The sequence below is a fragment of the Coturnix japonica genome, chromosome 2, assembly GCF_001577835.2.
Source record: "Coturnix japonica isolate 7356 chromosome 2, Coturnix japonica 2.1, whole genome shotgun sequence".
Classification (NCBI taxonomy): Eukaryota; Metazoa; Chordata; class Aves; order Galliformes; family Phasianidae; genus Coturnix; species Coturnix japonica.
Window position 1 is genome coordinate 131483527 of NC_029517.1, and position 20921 is coordinate 131504447.

The 20921-nt window shown below is 46.1% G+C and overlaps 1 protein-coding gene across 2 annotated transcripts in view; it reads right to left on the bottom strand.

The window, feature by feature from the left end:
* The window catches only part of SLC45A4 (solute carrier family 45 member 4), a 64129-nt gene extending 47569 nt beyond the window's left edge, over positions 1-16560 (bottom strand). The window contains exons 1-2 of one of the 2 annotated variants that reach the window (XM_015856394.2): positions 16209-16560; positions 478-649 (exon numbers count right to left, since the gene is read on the bottom strand). The gene's annotated coding sequence lies outside the window, so the exon portion shown is untranslated. The remainder of the gene's footprint in view (positions 1-477; positions 650-16208) is intronic. The other variant, XM_032442925.1, reaches the window with a different exon arrangement.
* Between the last annotated feature and the right edge of the window lie 4361 nt (positions 16561-20921).

Sequence of the window (20921 nt, forward strand, 5' to 3'; positions counted from 1 at the left end):
AGAGACAGAAAGGAAACCCCACAGAAGGCAAAATGAACTGCTGTGTGCATCCATGGGCAGTATTAACTTTGAGCCTGACAGAAACACTGTGATTGCATCCCCCAAAGAATAAAAACACACACACAAAAAAATAGCATTATTCTGTTTCTAGAATGCGACTTTCAATGTATTTTTAGATTAATTCAGACTCGGTAGCGTGTGTGGCCACAGCGATACACAGCTCGCTGCATTAACGATTAGCGAGGACTCACAAAGCCAAAGAGAGGGTTGTTCTTTTACTTTTTAGCATACTAAAGAAGTTTATAAACGTTATAATGACGGCACCACCTCACGTTGTGTAGTTACACCTGCAGTGTGCTTTTCTGTTCCCCGTAAACCTTGGCAACCCAAGGCTACGTGATGTTTAGGCACCTCACATTAAGATACCACTTTACTGTTCTTTTCTTGCCTGCTGCTGAGGTGAAGCTTGCTCCTTACCTTGCCCTGATGTCTAAGACTTGTTCAGGCTATGGCCAGACGTGTTCAGACGTGTCCAGATATTTCTCCATTTTATTTCCTTGTGATTTTCACTTGAGCGTTGTTAACTCTCAGCCACTCGCTGAGCTGAGAGCCAGAGAGGGTAATTTTCCATCAAGCAAACGTTTTTGTTCTAAAAAACACATATATACATATCCAAATTGTTATAAAGAGAGTGAAGGGATGGAAAAAAAGAAATCCGAGGAAATAGACCCACCTCTTCCCTCTAAGGCTCTTGTTCAACTCCAAATATTTAATCCATAATAAATAAACATATCCTTGAGTCTTGGCAGAGGAGAAATGAAATGAGATCTGTGGATGTGCGCTGGACACGACTGTCAAGACACGGAGCTGTGGTTCAGGAGTGTGCTGCTTTCATGCAGGAGAGGGACTGGTGTTTGTGGGAATGTGAGAAAAGCCCTAAGCCTTGGTTGGGAGTGAGTTTGGGGACCTTGGCATCTGTAATAGTCTGCCTTTTAGCAGATGCCTGCTCAGCGGGGTGGTGTTTGTCAATTCCCGTTTCTCGGTGGTTATTTCTCCCTAGGCAGTGTGGTGTAGGCTGAGGCACTTTAGCTAAGGAAACATCCAGGAGTGACCTTCAGATCTCCCTTATAATGCTTTTTTGGTTTCCATTTTGTGGGTCATGTAGCTGGAGAAACCCCCAGGGTGCTGATCCTTGTCCACACTGGTCTGTCTGGCAGGCATTTTCTAAACATTCTATAGGACACTGGAGACCAATATCCTTCCCTAAAAGCCTTGCAGCTCTCTACACGATGTTCTCTCTCTTGGCATAGAAATTGGAGCAAGTGGTCTTCCCTATCTAATGACCAACGTTAATTAACCAGCCAGCAGGATCATCAACAAGTTCCTCCATTTCGCAGGTACGAGGCTTACAAAACTGTTACGAAAATTGGCCACGCAGCCAAACCAAACAAACAACACCCCCAATATTATTTTACATGCGTGTCAAAAGAAATAACTTGCTGCAGGCAATGCGGGCGAAGGAATTTTACAAGACTGCGTCTGATCCTCCCCTCTCCGCTCCCTCAGACAGTTAAAGAAATGTTTGTGTGATGAAAGGGGTAAGGGAGCAGAGGACAGCTGGTTAGGAATTAATGAAATGTTTGAGCATTATCATGCAATAATGGATTTAGTTGACTATTTGCCAGCGTTTCAGATCTGGAGTGAGTTGCTTTACATGAAAGGCAGGGATTCCTAGATTAAACTGAACCTCCTGAAACTGCTGCTGCGCCTAAATCCTTTGAAAGCCAGGACTTTAACAAGGTAATTTATCTTCTGGACGGACAGAAGCCGTCAGGATTGTTTGGACTGGCTTTCAGACTTGGTGACATGTGACACAGCCAGCTCTTAGTGGTGTCTCCTGGTAAGGAGTGGCCATAGATTTGGGAGACCTGAGCAGAGATGATGTCTCCCAGCCAGGATACTTGCAAATAACATGAAAAACGAGTCTCGATTTTTCACATGTTTGGCCCATAATTTATCCCTGGGGTATCTCTCACAGAAGGGTGTTTGGTTCATTTCTGATGGGAAAACAGTGCTCTGAGCTTGAAACTGTCATTTTTCCCTCTTCCCACCCTTCCCCAACACACATTGTCATTAATTTGGAACTTTAAGTGCCTGTGTAAAATCACTCATGTCCCTTGATGCTTTTATTTCCCCCCTAAAAGCATTGGGATGCTTCCAGTTTCTGCCTATCAGATAAGGGCTGTAGACTTGTGCCAAGCCAACCAAAGATTTTTTTTAACGCTCAGACAAGTTACAAGAAGGTCCCACGGATGGAAGGATGCTCTGTGCGATTCTATGGCGGTGAACCAGACAAGCAGATTTTCTGGCTCACCGAGATTACCTCTAGAAGCCAAACTTGACTGTGAGCTTGAATTCTCAGTGCCAAGTAGCTTTGTGTAGAAACTTTGTGCCCAGAGTTTACCCATCTGGGGCCAGTTGGCTCAGGTCACCCTAGAGCAATGTCAGCAGTCCTAAGCAAACAGGGCAGAGCATATCTCTTGGGCTGAAACCTGGAGTAAGAGCAGGAGCCTTCCCACACCTTTCCCAGGTGGAAAATAAATGACTTGTAGTGGAGTCTCAGGCTCCTAGAAGTTGTGTTGGCGAGATGCTGATACGAGGTCATGAGCAGCTTTGCTCTTGCTGCTGTTTGTGAGGTCCCTGAAGCATTCGTGTCTAGAAGAATGAAGTTTCCTTCTCATTATTGTCCTGGTTTGTACAGATAAAAAGCGGTGTTAACAGCAGCAAAATTATCCTGCCTTTTTAATCGATGTGCTCTATAATGATCTTCACAGTAAAACTGTGAGGCGTTAAGCTCCAGTGCAGTTCAGAGTTGACAAGGAATGACTTGACAGGCCTTCAAGAACAGCATCTTTCAATCCTTACATAAGCACCCAGAGCAGTTAAAGTGCTGCTAGACAGCTTCTGAGAGCTGCATGACTTGGTAGTTCAGTCACTTCTTCCCTCGCAATGGAGACACCAGAACTCCTTTTGTATGTTATTTGCTCTTTTTCTCTCTGCTTGGGCAATGAGCCGGGATTAGTCAGTATTCCTTCCGAGCCGCCTCATATTAAACCATGACGACGATGTTTATAAGGTTTCCATTTCTGCACTGGGATATTTGTACTTTGGTCTCTCTATTTTTGCTCAGAGCCAAATTGAAAAAATGGATACATTTTCATCGCATTTGGTTTGCAAAGAACCAAAACCTTGAACCAACGCCTGTAATACAGGAGGTTGGTTAAGTCTGAGATGATTTTGAAGTGACTTCATTCGCATTAGCTTCACCCTGGTCAAAGCTGCTCAGAATCATTGCCAGTTTACACTGGTGAATACAGAAAAATACCCAGAGTGGAGAGCTGTGTTAAATGTTTCGCTGTGAAGGTTCCTCTGCATGCGGTGTACCAGAAAGCCGGTGGAAATCAGTCTTTCAACTTAACTTTCACCCAAGTTAGAAGTTTTTCACATCGCAAAAATACCTTTCCTGGGTTCAACTTACAAATAAGGTGATAGCCAGTTCATCTAGCTTAGCACAGAATAAACTCATATCATCACAGAATCAAAGAATGGCCTGGGTTGAAAAGGAATTCAAAGATCACCTAGTTTCAACCCCCCTGCTACGTGCAGGGTCGCCAACCATTAGAGCAGGCTGCCTTTTATCTGAATCATAGAATCATTAAGGTTGGCAAAGACTGCTAAGATCATCCAGTCCAACCATCAATCCGATCACAACACATAATCTATAGATCTAGACATGAAAACACGACTTTCATTTAACAGACCATTCACTGTTGTTCATACCATCTTCTTGTCTTGCAGCCTTTTATTTGAATTTGAACTATGCAGGTGTTACTGGGCACGTTTGTTTTGATCACCGAGGTGGGACCTGAAGACTCTAGAGCCTTCCTGGAGGTCTTGCTTTACTCTTTGCTTTGCTGGGGCCTGTTACAACCACATGTTGTGACTTATCTCTCCCTTGCCTAATCGGTGCTGTACCTAATCAGTGTTTGCAATATCCTGGGTCCCAGCATGGTCAGAGTTTCAAGTTGTTTAGCCTTGTGTCATGAAAACTTCACATGGAAAAGCAGCGGCGTTTTCTGTATTTTTTTGGAGAACCCCGGGGGTGTAATTCAAGGGGCTGCATGTAAGCTGATGGCTTGTCTAGCTCTGACTCAGTGTTAGCGAAGGTCCACAAGCAGTCACAAAAATAGACACGGTCATACTGACGATATCCCTGCAAACATGAGTAACGCTCACCTGGGTGATGGAAAAGCAAGTTGGATTGGCACCGGTTGGTAATGGGATGGAAAATTAGTATGTTAAAAAAAAAAACACCTAGTGATTAAGATAATAAAAACAATGTTAAGAGTCTTAGGTGAAGCCAAGTTTTAGAGCCCTCGAGCTTTTAATTGTGAAATTTCTTGGCTCTCATTTTGTTTCTGAAATAGAAATCTATTTAAATGACTTAAGCAACCCAGGTTTGAGGAATAACCCTGAGCAGACCGTTGTTGTTGTTGTGACAGGGAAACCGATAGGAATCGGGTGAACAATTTTCATTCTAACTGCTTGAATTTCTAAGCACTACTGAACAATTGCAGATCCCGGAGTGTTTCTTATAAAGCCATTTTAAACGTTGAGGTAAAAAAATGCAATGCGTTTCCAAAGTCCACAGTTGTTTGGAGGGGGAATTAAAATCCCCAGAAGAATGCGGAGGTTTTAAAAGTGCTTTCAATTACTTTCCTCTCCTAAAAGGTGGATGAAAAATGACAGATTCACAAGTTCTATAATTCACTTAAATAGCATTCAATAATTTTTCCCTTTTCCTGAATCTAGAACCAACAGAATCACCAATGTTGGAAAGGACCGACAAGACCATCCAGTCCAACTGTCTGCCAATCACCAGCAGTTCTCACTAAACCACATCCCTCAACACAAGCAAGGAAATTGTTTTGAATGTTTCAGAGTAGAAGTAAAGATCTTTTATCCCTACGTGGGTCCCAGCCCTCTTTTCTGGCCTGTCAATGTCTCGATGCTGAGTGCAGACAGATGCTCTCCAAAAGCATATTTTGGCTTTCACTTGGGCCAGAACACAGAGGTGATAAAGCCATGTGGGAAAGGAGAATAAAACCATGTGGGGAAGGAGGCTGGGGGTTCCAATGCTTGAGGAATAGAACTTCAGAAGGTAGTGGCTTGAATGGAGATGATTTGCAGCATGCAGAGCAGATGACGTGATGATTTACAATAAATAAGTTAACAAAATTGAGAGGAGAGAAAGTTCTCAGCAGCAAGGGTGTTTTAACGAGCTCCCCAAGGAAGCACCGGTGCTGTGCAGAACTTTGCGAGTGGATCAGAAGAAATGGTTTAGGGGAGACTTGGTTTTTGTCATCAAGTAATCAGCAAAAATGGCCCTCCTCAGTCCCGGTCAGGCAGGAACTGGCCTGTGTGGTTTGTTCTAAATGTGAACAAAACATTTTCTTCCAGCTGGCAAAAGTTTCTTTTTCTCGTTAGTGGTTTTGGTCAGACCAGAAGTGTTATAGAACCTGCCAGAAACAAAAAAAGTATGTTTTCATAATTGATATTTTCATAAATGCCTTTATGCCTTTCAAAACTTTCCAGTCAGCACCCTTGGAGACAGAAATCCTCTCTAAAGCTCTACAACAGGTATTGAGCAGACATCAGTTCTTACCATCTATCAGCTGGCTCCATCAATTCACTCTGTCTCCCTGACCTCCCTTCTGACAGGTCTCACAAGCCTGTGATGTTCCCTTTGGAGGTTTATTTTTCAACAGTGCAAATCAGGAGCTCTTGCAAGCAATGTGTTCCCCATAACCTTCCAGTGCAATCTGGTGGGGCTGTGGATAGAACATAGCTGGAGAACTGCAGTGAAGAATTCAGGAACTTTGGGACATAAACTGAGTTCAACTTAAGCCATTCTATGAGTTTATGAGTTAAATTTGTATTCTTTTCTGCTTCTGGAAGTGACCTGTCAGCCTAGCCCTTTGGTATTGATTCTTAATACTCTGCTGCACAGAATCTCCCTCTTCTGAGGGAGCGATTCTGTTTTGTAGGGGATATCAGCTTTCTGTCGTCTCCTCTGGTTTGTTTTGAGCTTCACTTCCTAGAAATGAGATGCTGCTGTACAGCTTCCCTTCTCTCCTTTCCTCCCTATGCGCAGGATCGCCAGCCACCAGACCAGGCTACTCAGAGCCAATCCAGCCTGGCCTTGAGTGCCGCCAGGGATGGGGCATTTCTCAGTCTTGGAGATAGAGGATGCACTTGCACTCCTGAAGTTGTTTGGCCCCAGCCCCCTGAACTCCATGTGAATTCTGTACTTGAAGCCAGCCCTAGGAAGGCGTGCAGCTGTTCCCACTTTTGCTTTCAATCTGTATGTGACAAAAAATTCGAGGCTGGTGATAACAGACCTCTGCTCACTGTGCTGTTCATGGCAAGAAAAAAGAGAAGTTATTCAGCTGATCCATGACCATTTTCAACTCTGTTGTTTGAACCTCGAGAGTCATCTAAAAGACTTCACGTGTTGTTGGGACAGATCACAGATCATAAACACCGCGCAGGTGCAGAGATTCCCATTATTTTGTGAGTACCATTAGATAGTTTCTGTGTGCCTGGGTGTGTGTGTTGCAGTCACTGACTTCACTTTCTCTGCAGTGACCTACGAGTATCTCTTGTCTCATGGAATTGAGTGCTGTTTGCTTGTTCACAGTTTCCTTTCCTTCCGTTATCCAGCAAAGAAAGTTCGCTTAAGTGTTTTTTGTGAACTCTTTCAAGATCCCCAGAAGGATGATACAGGAAACAGTGAGTTTCCTTTCTATACAAACTTCTAGGGTGTTCCCATAATAGTCTGGAATTTATCTGCACTCGACAGCCTGCAATTGGGCAAAAATTAATGAACTGTCAAGGGATCAAGCAAAACACAATTAACATATCAGAGAGGAGAGCTTGCAATAAAAAAGGAGTCCTCCAGTCACATAGCACCTTTCATCCCAAAGCACAATACTCGTGTTGCCAAACACTTCCCTTTCTACCCTTGTGTTTCCAATTACTTTACAAGTTGGCCACGCTTTAACCATTCAGCCTGAAATTTTCCATAATTGCTCTCTGCCTCAAGTTGTTTTTTTCTTTCCTTTTCAGAGGGGAGCAAAAGGGGAAAAGCTACGCTCACACACACACACACACACAGCCCAGCCCTTCATTAATGTACGGTCATTTTTCATGGCATTTAAAGCCAAAGAAGTAGTTTTCTGAATGTTTAATCTTATATTTTGAAGAGCACTTTTGCACTGCGGGAGGATGGAAGAGAAAGGAGACGCTTGGCACAGAAGCTGTGCTGGGGATCGGAGCATGTCGCTGTCTCTGTAAAAATGCATCTGGATTCCACATCCCAAACTGCAGCCCAACTTCTATTTGCATGTATCAGAGGTATGCCTGCACCTTGCTTTTAATGCTTGCTCACTGCAGCCCCTCAGAAGCAGCCCCTGGTGAGCTGCACATCCAGATGGCACGGGCAGAAGGAATTCTCATCTTTCCCCATTTTACCCTGGGTGACCCAATGCGGTGACTGAGAGCGGGGAGGATTGTAGCACTGTAAGGGAGGGCAGGGCCTGCGTTGAAAGCTGACAAGGTAAAAGTGTGAGTCATTAAAAAGCAAAGACCAAACTGTAAAGAAACAATTACTTACATAGTAAAAAAAAAAAAAAAAAAAAGGCAGTTCTGGAAGGCACATTCGCCCGATGACTGACACTCCCTAGAAAAGCACCATGTTGTTCCAAAAGTCTCCCACGAGGTGAATAAACCTTGCCAGAAATAATTGCAGATACAGGATTGTGTAATTGCTGAGCGCAGCGCAGGAACCTGTGCTTTCTGTCCCTTCCACTTCCTTCATTTCAGGGCTGCACAGTGCTCAGGACGCTGGCACTTGCATTGGCTGGGGCAGTCAGGGCAGCAGGAAAAGAAAAATGAAAAAGCTTCTTAGCAACAACTTCACAGCATCTGCTTTTTTTTTTTTTTTCTAGCTCCATTCATAAAAGCAGCTAAACAAGGCAGGCCGATTGGTGTACTCATTGCTGCGGGAAGCGGAAAGCTCTTGACTTGCACGGTGCCTGCAGATCTCATCCACTCATCGAGCAATGAGCAAAATGGCTTTAAGCCACTTCAGGCTCTGGCACTCCCATTAGTATACTCCGGTTACAGAGATCAAGGGACTGCAAAGGGCAGCGTGACATGGAGAGGATGCAGATAACAGCTTTGCCTCCTCTCTGCAGCAGAAAGTGAGTTTGGGGAGCAGGCAGCTGCCACAATGGCATGGTTTGAATGGTCATGCAGCGCAGTGATGCTCCCACGTTGTGGGCTTAGTGTCAGGCAGTACTAACAGCAGGGTGGCAGCGCCTTTCTTTGAGCAATAATTCATGGCTAACCAAAAAATCAGACACTCAGTCTCCTGCAGAATAAAATCATTAGGGTTGGAGAAGACCACTATGATCATCTAATCCAACCATCAACCCACCACCACTGTGCCCACTAAACCTCAGTGCCACATATATTCACTTCTTGAACACCTCCAGGGGCAGGACAGTGACCCCATCAGTTTCCTGAGCAGCCTGTTCCAATACCTCACTGATCTTTCTAAGAATTTTTTTTCCTAATAGCCAACCTGAACCTCCTGAGCCACACTTATGTTTGGCTCACAGGAGATAAGGTTAAAAGGGATGGTGATCAGTGCCCAGAAATACCTGCAGCAGCAGCAGCAGGTGCCAGGTTTTAGCAAGCTCCCTCATCTATTGTGTGAAGAGCTGCAGGACTCATTTGCTGGAGACAGAAATGAGAGACCTTCCCACTGGAAATAAGGTTCAGAGGTTAATTAACTACAGGAACATCCTATCGAGGAAGCTATCCTGTGAATTCCTATTTGACAGCATGGGGGAATTCACTAGATATTTTAGGATAGGTCTGTTGTCCAATGAAGCTGCTCACTGTGCTGTTGTGGAGGTACCTGCTGTGTACAGAGGGATGCTGAGGCTTCTGCCTAAAATAGTTGGTCCATCTGCTTCAACCCTTGCTCAAGCAGGGATACCTACAGGACAATGTCCAGGCAGCTTTTGGAGATGTCCAGGGATGTAAATCTGGGCAACCTATTCTAGTGCCTGCCTGGTACCCAGGGAAGAAGGCAGGAGATGAGATGGACTTTTCCTACCTGCAGTATTGCAGCTCAGCCCCTAGCTGGTGGCTGTGGAAAATCAATGTGCCCTGCTTGTGAGAAAGAGCCAAGAAGATCAGTGCTTGGAGTCTGTGAGAGTGCCAACCTGCCAGCTTTGCTCTTCCCCCTCGGATGTCACCGGATCTCTGTCATATGAATGTGCCGTGGGTGGGGGAATGCCCTGAGCATGGTGCCGTTGGCTGCACAGCTTGTTTTCTCACGTGGTGAGCCTATGAATACAGCCTGACGATTGCTCGAGGTGAAACAGAGACAATTTGGATGCAAAACAGGAAAATATCTCAGGCTCAAAGCTGGAGCTGATTTCTTTACGACACAGAGAGCCTGAGCCTTGAGCCCTGTCTCTGGGTAGATTAATCTCACCAGCCAGAAACCTATATGGATTTACACTTCCATATGCAACCGTTTGATAATCATGTTGCCATAGCTACACTTTAGTCTTGCAATAAATGTGTCATTTCACACATTTACATCAAAAGGAACTCCAGGACATGCAGCTCTTGTGTAGCAGAGCACGCTGGTCTCCCTCTATAAACGATTCCCATTTTTAACACCCTATTATTGTATTCACAGTTCTTTTGTTTTCTTTTTTTAGGGGGTGAGGACTATGGAATAGATTTGACAGCATGGAGATGAAGTTCCTGAGTGCTCTGTGGTCTTGTCTACTTTAAGGCTTCCTTGGGGCTGGCATCAGGGCAGTTGTCCTGATGGGGTCTCAGTTGTCCCTCAGGTGCCTCCCCCTAGGTTCTCTCCTGAGCTTCCTCCTTCTGATGGCTCCTTGTTCTAACAAATAAGGGCATGGGCAGCTTCTGTCTTGGTTTGAGCCTTTTTCTCTGCCCCTGGCCAGAAGCAACGGGCAGGTAAGTGCTATGTAGAAAGGTACAGGTAGTAAGGGTAGCAGAGGAGAGGCAGCACCTACGGTAACTAAATACAGTACTGGCTGTCAGAGGTGCACCCACTAAGCATCAGATCCGGAGAGGATTTTCCATCCATGTTCTAACCTTGTTTATTTTTTTGGAGCTGTTTTAAACAGATTTTTCAGGAACTCAAATCTTGAACAGTTCTGCCTTGATTTTTTTTCTCCTTATAGCAACAGTAGCTGGAGCATCATCAGCACCAAAGCAGCACTAGACAGCTCTGTTCTCTTGTAACAGCAACAGGAGCAGAGGGAATGGTGTGGGGGAGTAGGACATGCTGATCCTTCTGGGTCCCTTCCAACTCAGGATATTCTGTGATTCTATGAAAACTCAGTTTTAGCCAAGCTAACCTTTAAATATTAATTAATTAAACACCAATGGGATGATGTAGGAGAGAAAGGTCTAAGCAAAAGACCTCAAGGGCAAAAGGTATCAGAGGATTTGCATCATTCGATTGAATGATGCTCTTAGCAGCAGTGAGGATGCAGAATTTGCTTGCGTGGATGAGTGATCCATGAAAAAAGAATCGAACACACATGCCTGTGTGACCCATCAGAGTCTAGAGGAGGGCATTAAGGAAGTGTATGAAAGAGAAATAAAGAAGGAGGAAGATAACAAGGCAGAACAAGATGCAGAGGCCGCAGGAAGACAAAATTTCAGGGGAGAAGCTTGTCTGAATGTGAAGAAGGCAGCTTGACGTGCCTGGGAGGGGATGATCATCAGCTTGTCCAGGAATAAAGTATCAGCCTAACAAGTCTGGTTTTCATTTTCAGGAATATGTGCAGAACTGCTGCTATAGAAAGACGTGTAGGATGGGGCTGGAGGAGAGGAACCTAACTGCAGATGTCCCTGTTCATTGCAGGGGAGTTGGCCTAGTTATCCTTAAAGGGTTCCTTCCAACTGAAATGATTCTGTGATTCTATGATTCTAGACTGAACCCTAGACTGAACCTGCAGTGTTTCTAGAGAGGGAAGTTCAGACCTGGTTTACACCCCACCCATGGCTAAGAGAATGAGACATTATATTATTTTTAATCATATCAGAGCATATCATAGTTTGTTTTTCTTCACTGTCAGAGCAATGAAATGCCTCCACAGGAGACTCCCAGTCCCCAGGGAGCAGGTTGTGAGGATTTTTTTTTTTTATACAGCATTTTTTTGCCATCCAAGCTCTGAATAGGCGTTTCCTCACTGAGACCAAAATGAGCCAGCAGGAGGACTTGAAGTCTCATCAGACAGTCTGTGTGTGTATGTGTCAAGCATAAATGTTCAGCTCTGGCCGCCCCAGCACCCTGCAGGAACGTGGTAACCCACTGAGTTCCACTGACTGCTTTCGATTGATCGGTTGTGTAGAAACAAAGCAAGCAAAGTTTCTGCTCTCTCAGGTATTGCAGAGGGTGTCGGGTTTGCTGCAGCATGTTGATCTTTTTCAGCTGTTCCTGTACTTTCAGTTCTCTCTCCAAGGTGGCAAAGAAAAGTATTTTTTAAGACAAATAGCTGACCAAGAAAAGGCAAGATCTCTTAGAAGAATGGACCATCACATGCTTTTTTATTCCTTCTCAAAGGTGCAAGCGGCATCTCATAAAAATGCCATGCAAGTAAGCACAGGAGGGGAATATAGAACTGTGAGCTGACCTGTAAACACAAAAGCCATCATCAAGCCATCGTGTTTCCTGTTAGCCTGACAAGAAGTATGGCTGAGTCTCCTTCCTTGTGCTCCGCCAACCTTTCCCTTTCTCTCCAGGGCATGGATAAAGCTTGCCTTTCCTTTTCATAGCTGCCAAATTACTGCCTTTCCTGCTCAATTACCCATTTTCAAACACTTCCCAAAGTTTGAATACTGTATTCCAAGGCATGGGGAGAGATAACTATAGACTTGGCCGTGGATGACCTTCATCCCCTTTTGCATCCGCTTCTCCTAGGAGTTAATTGTATCACAGCCAAAACCAGTAGTACAGGGAGAAGGAAGGAGAGGGTGAGCTGCGGCTAAAACCTGTCCTTGAATGTCTCTTCAGCCAGTGAGGAATGAGTTTTGTGCCCAAATGAACCCTAAAGGCACCATGGTCGTGCGTGAGGCATCTCACATCCAAGCAGGCCATGGTGGCCCCATCCCAAGTCCCTGAGCTGCCACACGCTCCGGCCATGCTCCAAGGTCCCTGGGGACTGCAATGGATCTGCTGCCAAGGCACCAATCTCCCCTCCAGGCAACTGGAAGACAACAAAATTCAGGTCTTGAATGCTGTCTGGAGTGAGTGACCTGGATGTGTCTGCCCAGACTACACACAAAGAGGCGACGTGGGCCTGGCTCCCTCAATTGCAGGCCTTTGTGCCTGTGCAACGTGTGGAGAGCCACAGCTCTTGCCCGGCTGCAGAAGAGGCCACTGTTCTGCTCGGCACAATGGACCTGTCAAAGTGGATGCCAAGAGCTTCCAGTCTCCCTGCCGCGTCTGCCAAAGCTTCCTGATAGTGGACTGCTCTGCAGCCTAATGCTGTGCGCTGAGGAGAGATTCAAGTGCTTGGGATATTCAGATGAGAAATGTGGAGTATGTTAACAGTTGACACTGTTTCTTCGCTCCTGAACACATGAACACAGGATTCTAATACAGGAGTGCCCAGCTAAAGACATGGTTGTGATCCCAGCCAGAAACTTCTGTGCCTAACAATTAGCTAAAAATGTCAAATACTCCAAAGCAGGTCTGAAAGAATATATACAAGAGATGCATCAAGCTGATCTGCCTGCTTCCAGTATTACACAGGGATAGTGATCTTTCTGCCTGTGCCTAACTACAGAGTTTGCTCTTCTCTCCCTTGTAAAATTGTACTATTAAACAGATTTAATAGAATTATAGAGGCAGAAAGGACCCTTAAAGGTCATTTAGTCCAGCTCCACTGCAATGAACAGGGACATCTATATCTAGGTCATGTTGCTCAAAGCCCCTTCCAGACCCACCTTGACTGTCTCCAGGGATGGGGCATTCACCTTTCTGGGGAACCTTTTCCTTCTAATGTAAGAAACTTCTACCTTATGTCCAATCTAAATCTCCCCTCTTTCAGTTTGAAAACATTTCCCCCTCTCCTGTCACAAAATACCCTGCTATAGTGTCCCTTTCTTATAGTCCCCATTCAGATACTGAAAGGCTGCTATCGGGTCTCCTCAGAGCCTTTTCTTCTTTAAACCTTTGAGGTTGTGTGTTGGCATCCTGGCTGCCCTTGAGGTACCATCACACAGCTGAAGTTGATTAATTAGGTTAAATAAGGCCTTAAAAACTGTATGTTTTTAAAGTGCCTCAAACTCAGAGTGGCTACATTGAGCCAGTTGGGAAATATGTGGGACTTCAGTTATACCCAGAACCTTAAAGACACTGTCCATGCTTCCTTGATGGCCCTTTGATCACCAAGATAGCTAAACTAGCAAACTATCCCATGGATTAATAGCTGATGTTGAGTGAACCTGAGCATCAGCACAGTTTCTACAGTGTATGTCAACTTCAAAGAATCAAGATGCCCCTCCTGGGAGGGCTGTGATTAAAATAGGAAGGACACATTAATAGACTTCTTTGTATGTGCCAAGCTGAAGGTCTGAGACCTCTGTGGAATGTTGGGGTCTTGACTTGGGTAGCCTGCTGTAGGTTAGCAGGGCTTAGACCAGATGACCTTCAGTTGTCTCTTCCATCCTCAGCCCTTTTGTGATTCTTTGACTTCAACAGCACTGCTGACGTCAAATAGGATCAATGAAACCCTCACTGGTTCAGTGATAATTTTTGGTCCCGGGGCCCTCTAGGGGCTATGTCTCCCATTACTCAGCCAAAGCATAGACATCAAGTGGTACCTGAGAGTCCTCTGAGCCTTTACAATTAGGAAAAGAAAACCTGGCAAATGCTGCTGTGCGGCGTTCAAGGAAAACCTGTTTGCGTGGGATGTGCTGGAAAAATTGCTCAAGAATGGTGCATTAGCATAGAAAAAAAAAATGATCTGGCTGCTGTTCAGGTTAGTGTTTTGTTGCATGGCATGCAGCTGCTAGCAAGGTGTTTGTTGTGCATGTGTACTAATTCCCGTTGCTCTGGGATGCTGGAAATGTTTGCCCTCACCTAGTTTTGATTCCTTGGTGTTTGGATCCATCTGAAAGCAACTTGCCTTTGCTGCATCTCCATTTCTATCTCAGACGAAAACTGAAAGTAAAACTCACCAAGAATGGCTCCTGCAAGCTGGAGAGCTGCAAGCTTTCCCTTGTGTACCAAGCATAACCTTACTCTCCTACCACTGTTCCTCCAGCCTTTCCAGCAATAATGATATTACTCTGAGCTCAATTCCTGTAATCTGAAAGGCTAAAATCATCAGAACCATTGCTACAAGTGCCTGCGGCACTCAACTTCTTTGGTTTCAAAAGCGAGGTCTAATAGAATCATAGAATCATTGAGGTTGGAAAAGACTGAAAGATCATCTTGTGCAGTCATCAACTCCGGCCCGTGACTACTCTCAGCCACGTTCCTCCCTGCTACATCTACCCTCTTTGTGAGTGCCCTCAGGGGCAGTGACTCCACCACCTCCCTGGGCAGCCTTTTTTGCCAGCCCTCTAGGATATAATGACCATACAGGATTGATCCCTCCATTCATAGGCAACGGAGGGATCAATCTACATCCATCAATAGTAGCAGTGGGCATCCAACAACAGATTTTTAGAAACAAGCTATGAGACACATGAGATTGTGAGCACTGAAAGCACCAGAAGTAATCGTCACATCAAATCCAGCTGGGCTTCTATTTTTAAAAGCACAGCCCTGCATCATACCTGGCATCACAGCTGTGATAAACCATTATGTTTGACCAGCTGCAGTCAGGCTGGGTGCACAGAGAGCATTTCTCACCTCTTCTCATCCCTCTTCTCCCCAATTCATGCACTAAAAACCCTCCCTGTAACTGAACCTTTTCCTCCAACAGCAGTTTTGCTTACACAAACGATGCTTCTGCAAAGGGCCTGGCATACAACCAGCACTGGATTCAGTGGTGCTCATCACTGTGGTGTATAGGCTTTTCCAAATGGGTACCTGAGTTTGTTTTATTTTATATATATAGATATATATAGTAAGACAAGATCACATTGATCTGTGTGATGCTGTGAGGTGAAGATACCAAACAGCAGCCTGATCTGCTAATTCTTCCTCGTACCTGGCCTCCCAGGCTGCCTCATTTACCTGCCAGCAAACATCCTCTTCCCACATTAACCCCACAAAAAAGAGCAGCAGCAGAACCCACATAATTGCTTTTCTCATTCTGTATGCTACAATTTCCAGAGGGAACATTTCCTGCAGCAGCCAGATCTGCAGTATCCATTATTTTTATGCAAGTAGTTGCTGTGTTGTATTCTCAGATGCCACCTTTCATCTCACACGCTGCCTCCAGCAGCACCCAGCGGATGCAGTGAGCCTGCAGCGTGCCCTTTTCCCATTCTCTCCTGGGCAAACAACACCAGTGGCTCCAAATAGAAACAGTTTTCAGCAGCCCCTTGTGCAAGAGCTGCATCCCCCCCTTGGAGCCAGGCACGCAGCACTCACATAGGCAGCAGTGCGGATCCCTTTGAGCAGCTCAGCTGTGATTCATGTTTAACCTTAGCACTGAAACAAAGCACCAGGGCATCCAGCAGCCCACAGATCACCGCGACATCGCCGTGAGCAAATGCACCGACACAGCGAAGCAGCCACCAATGCAGGGGTTCCCTGCTATAGGGGCAGCTGATCCCTCTGCTGCTGCTCTTGGCTTAATGCAGCAATTCGGTGTCGCTAGCTAGCGGTTTCTCTCAGTGTTTAAAATAGCAGCAGGAATGTTCCCCATTGATTTATTCTCCTAGCACAGCTCGCGACCTGCCTGCATACGGTGCATGAAAAAACACTCGCTTGTTTTTTCCCTGTGTAAGAGACTGGGGGAGGAAACCCTGCAGATGCTTCTTGCCTGGCTGCCGATAAATCCCGACCCAGTGGCAGAAAGCAGGGGATGCTCGCGGCGCGTGGAGCTGATTCGCTGACTTACCCTTCATCTCTCCCAGGAACGCCAGGTGAAGAAGCCACGCTCTTGCTCCAGAAGGAAAGAAGAAGGAGCCCAGCAGCACCACTGCAGAGCCTGCTCAGAAGTTCGCTCCCTCTGCCACAGTGTGTGCAGCTTGCCAGGTAGAGCCTGGATGAGAACACCCAGTGCTTTTCCCAAGATGAATGAGATCAGCACATATTCAGGAAAGGGGAAAAAAAAATAAAAATATCTGGCTAATATATGGGATGGTTTTTAACCCAGAGGTAAAGTGTTAGCTTACAAGTTCCTCTGCTTTAGGACTTGGGATTTTCTGGGGTAGATTTCACGGTGAGGATGGAAATCTCTCTTCTCCCTTTGATGCTGCTGTTAAAAAAGCAAGCAAATGTTGTAGCCACAGGGTAGGCAAGAGCCCTGTGCTCAGCAGTGTGAGATGTAGGACACACGAAGGGTACTGTCACAAGCTGTGGAGGTTGCCTTTGTAACCTGCACACTGATGCTTTTGGCTCAAGCTCATAGCTCGCTGTTGCAGGCACCACATGGCTGAAGCAGAGGGGACCCTGACTCTGTTGATCTTTCCTGGGCAAGGTTGTTCACATTAAGCTCTCTTCTTCATGGCTGCTTTGCACCACTGCAGATCTGCAGGGTGCCTTTCTGCTGCCAGGTCCTTTCCATCAAGCATCTCTCAAGTCTCATTACCTGAAACCTCAGACAGGGAGACAGGGAAAGGGCATGAGCTGATTGAGGGACCTGGATAGAGGCTAAAATCTTCTGGGGGCAGGAAGTAAAGCATTGTCATGTACATCTTGTGATGGGGGATCCTGAACTTGTTTATGAAAGAGGGACACCACGCCATCCGGAGGCTTGAGAAGTGGGACCATGTGAACCAAATGAAGTTTAACAAGGTCAAGTGCAAGGTCTAAGTGATTAGATGTTAGGAAGAAATTATTTACTCAGACAGTGGTGAGGCACTAGAACAGGTTGCCCAGAGAAGTTGTGGATGCCCCATTCCTGGAGGTATTCAAGGCCAGGTTGAATGGGGTCCTGGGCAGCCTGATATGGTGTCAACCCTGCACGCAGATGAGGGGTTGTAACTAGATGATCTTTAAGGTCTCTTCCAACCTAAGCACTTTCCTTTATCCTTTCCTAGGTGAAAAGTGAGTGCATTGGAGGAAAATGGTTTGCTCAGGATCAGAACCCCAGGCTTATTGAGTAGGAAACCACGTTTGTTCTGCATCAGCAAAGCCAACAGGATCCAATGCTCACCTCATTGCTTGTGGAGTGCCCATAAGCTTGGTGAATTCTGATCATCATTGGTGGCAGGAGAAAGGAGAGAGTCATGGGACAAAGTCATTCAAGGCCAGAGAAAATGCAGAAGAAAAGCCCAGTCAAGCTCATGCTTTAGAATTCCCTGGAAGGAAGCTGTAGCAAGGTGGAGGTCAGCCTCTTTTCCCAGGTAACTAATGATAAGACAAGAGGAAATGGCCTCAAGTTGTTCCAGGAGAGGTTCAGGTTGGAAGTTAGGTAAAATTTCTTCTCAGGAAGAGCGGTGAGACATTGGAACCCACTGCCCAAGGAGGTGGTAGAGTCACTGTCCCTGGAGTTGTTCAAGACGAGGGTAGATGTGGCAACTGAAGGACATGGTTTAGTGGGCATAAATGTGATGGGTTGATGACTGGACTGGATGATCTTAAGAGGTCTTTTCCAATCTCTATGATTCTATGATTGATGGATGTGGTCTTCTGAGTGCTGTGACCTCTGAAGTCCCAGCAGATCCTACAACACAGTGGGGCAGAGCCTCACAGGTCCCTTGGGCATATGGGCAATGGAGATGGTAGACCTGCCTTCAACCCAGGAGGCAGCTGTGGGCATGTTTGTTTGCAAGACTGAACCTAACCTACCTCAGGTAGGTGCTCTGATTAATTAGTCAATACATGTTAAGTGCTGCAAAGATTTAAGGCCCTGCTTAATCATTAAGTAATTCAATCATCGGTGGCTGCGTGGGTTGCCTGAGGCAGAGAGTGATGAATCAGCTGATTTCTGGCAAGTACAAGATATGGAGGGAGAAAACTTTCCAAGGCTGGGTGACAGGACTATAGGGATGGCAGCAATGACTGAGAGCATTTATTATGACCTAAAAGAGAGGTCAGAGCCTGAGCAGAATGGATGCTAAGGTCAAGGAACTAATAGAAAGGTGGGCATCAGACAGGGACCCACGTAGACACTTCTGTGATAGCTAATTCCAACCTTCACACTGCCTCCATTTCTCCCTATTTCTTCCTGTTGATCTCTGTCATTCTCCATAGAGGGATCTTCCCATTTACACCATTGACTTTGCTCCTGGAGATCACTACACAGATGAAAAAAGACCCTCTCAAAGTAAGGAATGTGATACTCCTTTAAAGGTGAAACTCACTGATATTAGTGGTTAATACCATTGCGGAGGTGACTTGCAGCTAACCATGGAGGTGAGATGGGATCTCCTTGGCACTGTACCCCATCCACAGACACAATTCCAGAGATTTCTGTGAGGCTTGATTTGGTAAGAGACTAACTGGGTGGAAAAAGCCTCAGAGCTCTGAAATAATTCCATTTTGGGAGCTGAGGAGGGGCTGGAACAGCCCTGCAGGGTTGCAACAGAACCTGATTGCCTTAGCTGAACTTCTCCAACAGGGCTGTGGTGGTGACACGTAGCGAGTGTGATGCAGAAGCTTTGGAGATGTGCCATGATCCTGTTTGCCCACTACCTTACCTATGTCATGAGTGTCCCCTGTGGGTTCCTATACCACTAATCCTGCCCTATCCCCAGATCTCCTCCTAGAGCAGCTCTACAAGAGAAGAGCAGCCTGGATGCATTGCCTGGGTCTCAGATGAGACCTGCCCAAATCCTGGAGAAGTCAGCATTGCCAGTAGATAGCCCAATGTCCCAGCACCAGCTGCAGGACTTGGCATCTGTTCTTAAGGCACCCCCTGACCTCAGCCATCGCCCACGTCCCTGCAGCCTGCTTTAATCCCTTTTTAATTAAATGTAGAGGGGTGTGATGGTATCAGGAGAGTGGGAGGGTGGTGGCCTGGGGTGTTTTGGGCTAGGTGTGTGTGCCAGCCAGCTGGGTTTGTTGTGAGCCTGTCAGATCTCACACGCTAGCTTTCCTTCTCTTGAGATACAGCTGCAGCCCAGGCACTGCGTGGATCACCCCTAAGGCTTTCCCACTGCTCTGGGATTCTGCCGTGTCCCACCTGGCAGGAGCTTCTATATCTTGGATGTCAACAAAATCAGCTTTGGAAAGGCAAGGTGGCTTCTGTGACAGCACTGAAAAGTAGGAAGGAGGTTTGACTGAAATCAAAAAGCAGCACCGATGAGATAACCAGAACAACGTGGTCATGGAGATGCTCAAGATTACTGAGGGTAAAGTCTTAGTCTCAGAGGTCATTGCACCAGTGCACTGCAAAATGGAACAATCTCATAACATGTGGCCTTGAGAGAAATCAAAGTGATCAGAGCAACAGAGCAACGTTCTTTTCAGCCACTGGGAATGACCAGGCACAGCTGTGTTCTGTAGCCCAGAGCAGTGGTGAAGTACAGAAGTGAAGGAGTTGACCTGGATGAGGTCAATGCAAAGAGATGCCAGGGAGTAAACAATGCTACAGCCACACTGAGAAAACCCAACCATGCCCAGCCATCTGGAGCTGAGGTTGGAAACAAACTTAGCTGGATGCCCTCCTGTTTTTAATCAGTGGAGGTTTTGGGCCCACTTGGGATAGCTGGTGGTCAGTAGGTTCCCCATGGCTGGAGATCACTGCATCGAGGCAGCAAAATTATTGCTCAAAGGGAATTTGTGGGCTTGGCAGAGATGATCAGTGCTGAGTTTTGCAAGAGGGCAGATTGCTTAGCATTGTACACCCTATGTACCTTAAGCCCCGTGACTCTGAGAAACAGCAGCTGGTCATAGTCCCTCCTTGCCAGAATCATTTGAGAACCCTTGTTTCATTGCATGGACAGCAGTATTGCATGTAAGATCACAGGATAACTGAGGTTGGAAGGGACCTCTATGTCCATCTGCTGAAGCAAAGACACCCAGAGCAGGTTGTCCAGGGCTGCATCCAGGTGGCTTTTGAAGATCTCCAAGAAGGAGACTCCACAATCTCGCTGAGCAATTCGTTCCATTCAGATCTCTGTTTCTCAGGAAAATAAATGTGGGGAGAATTAGAAACTAAAATGAGGGGGCTGTCCTTACATCTGTCAAAGTTTGAGCCAGTGACAGACTGCTGAGCAAAAGAGCTGCTTGAAAGGAGGCAACTTGTGTGTCCCTTTGCACTCCCACATGCACATACTGAGCAAAGCATGGCCCAGCAAAAACACCAGAGAAGTGCTTGGTGAAGTGTTTGGTCTTTGGGAAACCAACACTTAATCCTAATCAGCTCAGAGATTTTCCTCCTACCATGGCAACTGCTCCCATGTGGACTAGAAAGACCTGGCCAGGCACCATGGTGTATTGCAAAAAACCTTTTCCTTCTCAAAGTAGAAGCCTGACTTGCTGCTCTGCTTGGCTGTGCTGCTGAGCTTGGTGAATGGATTTGGGTTCAGTCTCAGCAACAGGAAGCACGCACGTACTGTGTGGGAACAGTGGCATATGTTGCCCAGAGAGGTTATGGGGTCTCCTTCTTAGAGATCTTAAGAGGTCACCTGGATGTGGTCCTGGGCACCCTGTTGTAGGTGTC